Source organism: Anopheles funestus, unplaced genomic scaffold (assembly GCF_943734845.2).
Source record: "Anopheles funestus unplaced genomic scaffold, idAnoFuneDA-416_04 scaffold_26_ctg1, whole genome shotgun sequence".
Classification (NCBI taxonomy): Eukaryota; Metazoa; Arthropoda; class Insecta; order Diptera; family Culicidae; genus Anopheles; species Anopheles funestus.
Window position 1 is genome coordinate 402,452 of NW_026045357.1, and position 8,331 is coordinate 410,782.

At 46.7% G+C, this 8,331-nt stretch overlaps 1 long non-coding RNA gene across 2 annotated transcripts in view; it reads right to left on the reverse strand.

The window, feature by feature from the left end:
* The window catches only part of LOC125774542 (uncharacterized), a 57,138-nt gene extending 49,199 nt beyond the window's left edge, over window positions 1-7,939 (reverse strand). For both annotated transcript variants that reach the window (XR_007421029.1, XR_007421028.1), the window contains exons 1-2: window positions 7,007-7,939; window positions 2,292-2,431 (exon numbers count right to left, since the gene is read on the reverse strand). This is a non-coding gene — a long non-coding RNA (uncharacterized LOC125774542). The remainder of the gene's footprint in view (window positions 1-2,291; window positions 2,432-7,006) is intronic.
* Window positions 7,940-8,331: the final 392 nt, after the last annotated feature.

The following is an 8,331-nucleotide window of genomic DNA, read 5'->3' on the forward strand; positions in this document are numbered from 1 at the left end:
CCAAGACACCTTAGCCGAGACACATTAGCCAAGACACCTTAGCCAAGACACCTAAGCCAAGACACTTTAGCCAAGACACATTAGCCAAGACACCTTAGCCAAGACACCTAAGCCAAGACACTTTAGCCAAGACACATTAGCCAAGACACCTTAGCCAAAACACCTAAGCCAAGACACTTTAGCCAAGACACATTAGCCAAGACACCTTAGCCAAGACACCTAAGCCAAGACACTTTAGCCAAGACACATTAGCCAAGACACCTTAGCCAAGACACCTTAGCCAAGACACATTAGCCAAGACACCTTAGCCAAGACACATTAGCCGAGACACATTAGCCGAGACACATTGGCCAAGACACCTTAGCCAAGACACATAAGCCAAGACACATTAGCCAAGACACCTTAGCCGAGACACCTTAGCCAAGACACCTTAGCCAAGACACCTTAGCCAAGACACATTAGCCAAGACACATTAGCCAAGACACATTAGCCAAGACACCTTAGCCAAGACACCTTAGCCAAGACACCTTAGCCAAGACACATTAGCCAAGACACATTAGCCGAGACACATTAGCCAAGACACCTTAGCCAAGACACATAAGCCAAGACACATTAGCCAAGACACATTATCCAAGACACCTTAGCCAAGACACATTAGCCAAGACACCTTAGGCAAGACACCTTAGCCAAGACACCTTAGCCAAGACACTTTAGCCGAGACACATTAGCCAAGACACATTAGCCAAGACACATTAGCCAAGACACATTAGCAAAGGCACCTTATTCAACACACTTTAGCCAAGACACATTAGCCAAGACACCTTAGCCAAGACACATTAGCCAAGACACCTTAGCCGAGACACCTTAGCCAAGACACATTAGCCGAGACACATTAGCCAAGACACCTTAGCCAAGACACCTTAGCCAAGACACATTAGCCAAGACACCTTAGCCAAGACACCTTAGCCAAGACACATTAGCCGAGACACATAAGCCAAGACACCTTAGCCAAGACACATTAGCCAAGACACCTTAGCCAAGACACCTTAGCCAAGACACCTTAGCCAAGACACCTTAGCCAAGACACATAAGCCAAGACACATTAGCCAAGACACATTAGCCAAGACACATTAGCCAAGACACCTTAGCCAAGACACTTTAGCCAAGACACATTAGCCAAGACACCTTAGCCAAGACACATTAGCCAAGACACCTTAGCCGAGACACCTTAGCCAAGACACATTAGCCGAGACACATTAGCCAAGACACCTTAGCCAAGACACCTTAGCCAAGACACATTAGCCAAGACACATTAGCCGAGACACATTAGCCAAGACACCTTAGCCAAGACACCTTAGCCGAGACACATTAGCCAAGACACCTTAGCCAAGACACATTAGCCGAGACACCTTAGCCAAGACACATTAGCCAAGACACCTTAGCCAAGACACCTTAGCCAAGACACATTAGCCGAGACACCTTAGCCAAGACACTTTAGCCAAGACACATTAGCCAAGACACCTTAGCCAAGACACATTAGCCAAGACACCTTAGCCGAGACACCTTAGCCAAGACACATTAGCCGAGACACATTAGCCAAGACACCTTAGCCAAGACACCTTAGCCAAGACACATTAGCCAAGACACATTAGCCGAGACACATTAGCCAAGACACCTTAGCCAAGACACCTTAGCCGAGACACATTAGCCAAGACACCTTAGCCAAGACACATTAGCCGAGACACCTTAGCCAAGATACCTTAGCCAAGACACCTTAGCCAAGACACCTTAGCCAAGACACATTAGCCGAGACACATTAGCCAAGACACCTTAGCCAAGACACATTAGCCGAGACACATTAGCCGAGACACATTAGCCAAGACACCTTAGCCAAGACACATAAGCCAAGACACATTAGCCAAGACACATTATCCAAGACACCTTAGCCAAGACACATTAGCCAAGACACCTTAGCCAAGACACCTTAGCCAAGACACCTTAGCCAAGACACTTTAGCCGAGACACATTAGCCAAGACACATTAGCCAAAACACATTAGCCGAGACACATTAGCAAAGGCACCTTATTCAACACACTTTAGCCAAGACACCTTAGCCAAGACACCTTAGCCAAGACACATTAGCCAAGACACCTTAGCCGAGACACCTTAGCCAAGACACATTAGCCGAGACACATTAGCCAAGACACCTTAGCCAAGACACCTTAGCCAAGACACATTAGCCGAGACACATTAGCCGAGACACATTAGCCAAGACACATTAGCCAAGACACCTTAGCCAAGACACATTAGCCGAGACACATTAGCCAAGACACCTTAGCCAAGACACATAAGCCAAGACACCTTAGCCAAGACACCTTAGCCAAGACACATTAGCCAAGACACCTTAGCCAAGACACCTTAGCCAAGACACCTTAGCCAAGACACATTAGCCGAGACACTTTAGCCGAGACACATTAGCCAAGACACCTTAGCCAAGACACATTAAACAAGACACCTTAGCCAAGACACCTTAGCCAAGACACATTAGCCAAGACACATTAGCCAAGACACCGTAGCCAAGACACCTTAGCCGAGACACCTTAGCCAAGACACCTAAGCCAAAACACTTTAGCCAAGACACTTTAGCCAAGACACATTAGCCAAGACACCTTAGCCAAGACACATTAGCCGAGACACATTAGCCAAGACACATTAGCCAAGACACCGTAGCCAAGACACCTTAGCCGAGACACCTTAGCCAAGACACCTAAGCCAAAACACTTTAGCCAAGACACATTAGCCAAGACACCTTAGCCAAGACACATTAGCCAAGACACCTTAGCCAAGACACCTTAGCCAAGACACATTAGCCGAGACACCTTAGCCAAGACACCTTAGCCAAGACACCTTAGCCAAGACACCTTAGCCAAGACACTTTAGCCGAGACACATTAGCCAAGACACCTTAGCCAAGACACATTAAACAAGACACCTTAGCCAAGACACCTTAGCCAAGACACATTAGCCAAGACACATTGGCCAAGACACATTAGCCAAGACACCGCAGCCAAGACACATTAGCCGAGACACCTTAGCCAAGACACCTAAGCCAAGACACTTTAGCCAAGACACATTAGCCAAGACACCTTAGCCAAGACACCTTAGCCAAGACACATTAGCCAAGACACATTAAACAAGACACCTTAGCCAAGACACCTTAGCCAAGACACATTAGCCAAGACACATTAGCCAAGACACCTTAGCCAAGACACATTAGCCAAGACACCTTAGCCAAGACACCTTAGCCAAGACACATTAGCCAAGACACCTTAGCTGAGACACATTAGCCAAGACACCTTAGCCAAGACACCTAAGCCAAGACACTTTAGCCAAGACACATTAGCCAAGACACCTTAGCCAAGACACCTTAGCCAAGACACATTAGCCAAGACACCTTAGCCAAGACACCTTAGCTAAGACACCTTAGCCAAGACACATTAGCCGAGACACCTTAGCCAAGACACCTTAGCCAAGACACATTAGCCAAGACACATTAGCCAAGACACCTTAGCCAAGACACATTTGCCAAGACACCTTAGCCAAGACACCTTAGCCAAGACACATTAGCCGAGACACATTAGCCAAGACACATTAGCCAAGACACATTAGCCAAGACACATTAGCCAAGACACATTAGCCAAGACACCTTAGCCAAGACACCTTAGCCAAGACACATTAGCCAAGACACATTAGCCAAGACACCTTAGCCAAGACACATTAGCCAAGACACATTAGCCAAGACACATTAGCCAAGACACCGTAGCCAAGACACCTTAGCCAAGACACATTAGCCGAGACACATTAGCCAAGACACCTTAGCCAAGACACTTAGCCAAGACACCTTAGCCAAGACACCTTAGCCAAGACACCTTAGCCAAGACACATTAGCCAAGACACATTAGCCAAGACACATTAGCCAAGACACCTTAGCCAAGACACCTTAGCCAAGACACATCAGCCAAGACACATTAGCCAAGACACCTTAGCCAAGACACATTAGCCGAGACACATTAGCCAAGACACCTTAGCCAAGACACCTTAGCCAAGACACCTTAGCCAAGACACCTTAGCCAAGACACCTTAGCCAAGACACATTAGCCAAGACACATTAGCCAAGACACCTTAGCCAAGACACCTTAGCCAAGACACATTAGCCGAGACACATTAGCCAAGACACCTTAGCCAAGACACTTAGCCAAGACACCTTAGCCAAGACACCTTAGCCAAGACACCTTAGCCAAGACACATTAGCCAAGACACATTAGCCAAGACACATTAGCCAAGACACCGTAGCCAAGACACCTTAGCCAAGACACATTAGCCGAGACACATTAGCCAAGACACATTAGCCAAGACACCTTAGCCAAGACACTTTAGCCAAGACACATTAGCCAAGAAACCTTAGCCGAGACACCTTAGACAAGACACTTTAGCCAAGACACATAAGCCAAGACACCTTAGCCAAGACACCTTAGCCAAGACACATTAGCCAAGACACATTAGCCAAGACACCTTAGCCAAGACACCTTAGCCAAGACACGATAGCCAAGACACCTTAGCCGAGACACATTAGCCAAGACACCTTAGCCAAGACACCTAAGCCAAGACACTTTAGCCAAGACACATTAGCCAAGACACCTTAGCCAAGACACCTAAGCCAAGACACTTTAGCCAAGACACATTAGCCAAGACACCTTAGCCAAAACACCTAAGCCAAGACACTTTAGCCAAGACACATTAGCCAAGACACCTTAGCCAAGACACCTAAGCCAAGACACTTTAGCCAAGACACATTAGCCAAGACACCTTAGCCAAGACACCTTAGCCAAGACACATTAGCCAAGACACATTAGCCAAGACACCTTAGCCAAGACATATTAGCCAAGACACCTAAGCCAAGACACTTTAGCCAAGACACCTTAGCCAAGACACCTTAGCCAAGACACCTAAGCCAAGACACTTTAGCCAAGACACATTAGCCAAGAAACCTTAGCCAAGACACCTAAGCCAAGACACATTAGCCAAGACACATTAGCCAAGACACCTTAGCCAAGACACCTTAGCCAAGACACTTTAGCCAAGACACATTAGCCAAGAAACCTTAGCCAAGACACATTAGCCAAGACACATTAGCCGAGACACATTAGCCAAGACACCTTAGCCGAGACACATTAGCCAAGACACCTTAGCCAAGACACCTTAGCCAAGACACCTAAGCCAAGACACATTAGCCAAGACCCATTAGCCAAGACACCTTAGCTAAGACACCTTAGCCAAGACACATTAGCCAAGACACCTTAGCCAAGACACCTTAGCCAAGACACCTTAGCCAAGACACCTAAGCCAAGACACTTTAGCCAAGACACATTAGCCAAGACACCTTAGCCAAGACACATTAGCCGAGACACATTAGCCAAGACACCTTAGCCAAGACACCTTAGCCAAGACACCTTAGCCAAGACACATGAGCCAAGACACCTTAGCCAAGACACCTTAGCCAAGACACCTTAGCCAAGACACCTTAGCCAAGACACAATAGCCAAGACACCTTAGCCAAGACACCTTAGTCGAGACACATTAGCCAAGACACTTTAGCCAAGACACCTTAGCCGAGACACATTAGCCAAGACACCTTAGCCAAGACACCTTGGCCAAGACACCTTAGCCAAGACACCTTAGCCAAGACTCCTTAGCCAAGACACCTTAGCCAAGACACATTAGCCAAGACACCTTATCCAAGACACCTTAGCCAAGACACATTAGCCGAGACACATTAGCCAAGACACCTTAGCCGAGACACTTTAGCCAAGACAACTTAGCCAAGTACCTTAGCCGAGACACATTAGCCAAGACACCTTAGCCAAGACACATTATCCAAGACACATTAGCCAAGACACCTAAGCCAAGACACCTTAGCCAAGACACATTAGCCAAGACACCTTAGCAAAGACACATTAGCCAAGACACATTAGCCAAGACACATTAGCCAAGACACCTTAGCCAAGACACCTTAACCAAGACACCTTAGCCGAGACACATTAGCCAAGACACATTAGCCAAGACACATTAGCCAAGACACATTAGCCAAGACACCTTAGCCAAGACACATTAGCCAAGACACCTTAGCCAAGACACATTAGCCAAGACACCTTAGCCAAGACACCTTAGCCAAGACACATTAGCCAAGACACCTTAGCCAAGACACATTAGCCAAGACACCTTAGCCAAGACACATTAGCCAAGACACCTTAGCAAAGACACATTAGCCAAGACACATTAGCCAAGACACATTAGCCAAGACACATTAGCCAAGACACCTTAGCCAAGACACATTAGCCAAGACACCTTAGCCAAGACACAGTAGCCAAGACACCTTAGCCAAGACACATTAGCCAAGACACATTAGCCAAGACACATTAGAAAAAACACCTTAGCCAAGACACCTTAGCCAAGACACATTAGCCAAGACACATTAGCCAAGACACCTAAGCCAAGACACCTTAGCCAAGACACATTAGCCAAGACACCTTAGCAAAGACACATTAGCCAAGACACATTAGCCAAGACACATTAGCCGAGACACATTAGCCAAGACACATTAGCCAAGACACCTTAGCCAAAACACATTAGCCAAGACACCTTAGCCAAGACACATTAGCCAAGACACCTTAGCCAAGACACCTTAGCCAAGACACATTAGCCAAGACACCTTAGCCAAGACACATTAGCCAAGACACCTTAGCCAAGACACATTAGCCAAGACACCTTAGCCAAGACACATTAGCCAAGACACATTAGCCAAGACACATTAGCCAAAACACCTTAGCCAAGACACCTTAGCCAAGACACATTAGCCAAGACACATTAGCCAAGACACCTTAGCCAAGACACATTAGCCAAGACACATTAGCCGAGACACATTAGCCAAGACACATTAGCCAAGACACCTTAGCCAAGACACACTAGCCAAGACACATTAGCCAAGACACATTAGCCAAGACACCTTAGCCAAGACACATTAGCCAAGACACCTTAGCCAAGACACCTTAGCCAAGACACCTTAGCCAAGACACATTAGCCAAGACACATTAGCCAAGACACATTAGCCAAGACACCTTAGCCAAGACACCTTAGCCAAGACACATTAGCCAAGACACATTAGCCAAGACACATTAGCCAAGACACATTAGCCAAGACACATTAGCCAAGACACCTTAGCCAAGACACCTTAGCCAAGACACATTAGCCGAGACACATTAGCCAAGACACATTAGCCAAGACACATTAGCCAAGACACATTAGCCAAGACACATTAGCCAAGACACCTTAGCCAAGACACCTTAGCCAAGACACATTAGCCAAGAAACCTTAGCCAAGACACCTTAGCCAAGACACCTTAGCCAAGACACCTTAGCCAAGACACCTTAGCCAAGACACCTTAACCAAGACACCTTAGCCAAGACACCTTAGCCAAGACACATTAGCCAAGACACCTTAGCCAAGACACCTTAGCCAAGACACATTAGCCAAGACACCTTAGCCGAGACACATTAGCCAAGACACCTTAGCCAAGACACATTAGCCAAGACACATTAGCCAAGACACCTTAGCCAAGACACATTAGCCAAGACACCTTAGCCAAGACACATTAGCCAAGACACATTAGCCAAGACACCTTAGCCAAGACACATTAGCCAAGACACCTTAGCCAAGACACATTAGCCAAGACACCTTAGCCAAGACACATTAGCCAAGACACATTAGCCAAGACACCTTAGCCAAGACACATTAGCCGAGACACCTTAGCCAAGACACATTAGCCAAGACACATTAGCCAAGATACATTAGCCAAGACACCTTAGCCAAGACACATTAGCCGAGACACATTAGAGAAGACACATTAGCCAAGACACATTAGCCAAGACACATTAGCCAAGACACCTTAGCCAAGACACATTAGCCGAGACACCTTAGCCAAGACACATTAGCCAAAACACCTTAGCCAAGACACATTAGCCAAGACACATTAGCCAAGACACCTTAGCCAAGACACCTTAGCCAAGACACATTAGCCGAGACACATTAGCCAAGACACATTAGCCAAGACACATTAGCCAAGACACATTAGCCGAGACACATTAGCCGAGACACATTAGAGAAGACACATTAGCCAAGACACATTAGCCAAGACACATTAGCCAAGACACCTTAGCCAAGACACATTAGCCGAGACACATTAGCCAAGACACATTAGCCAAGACACCTTAGCCAA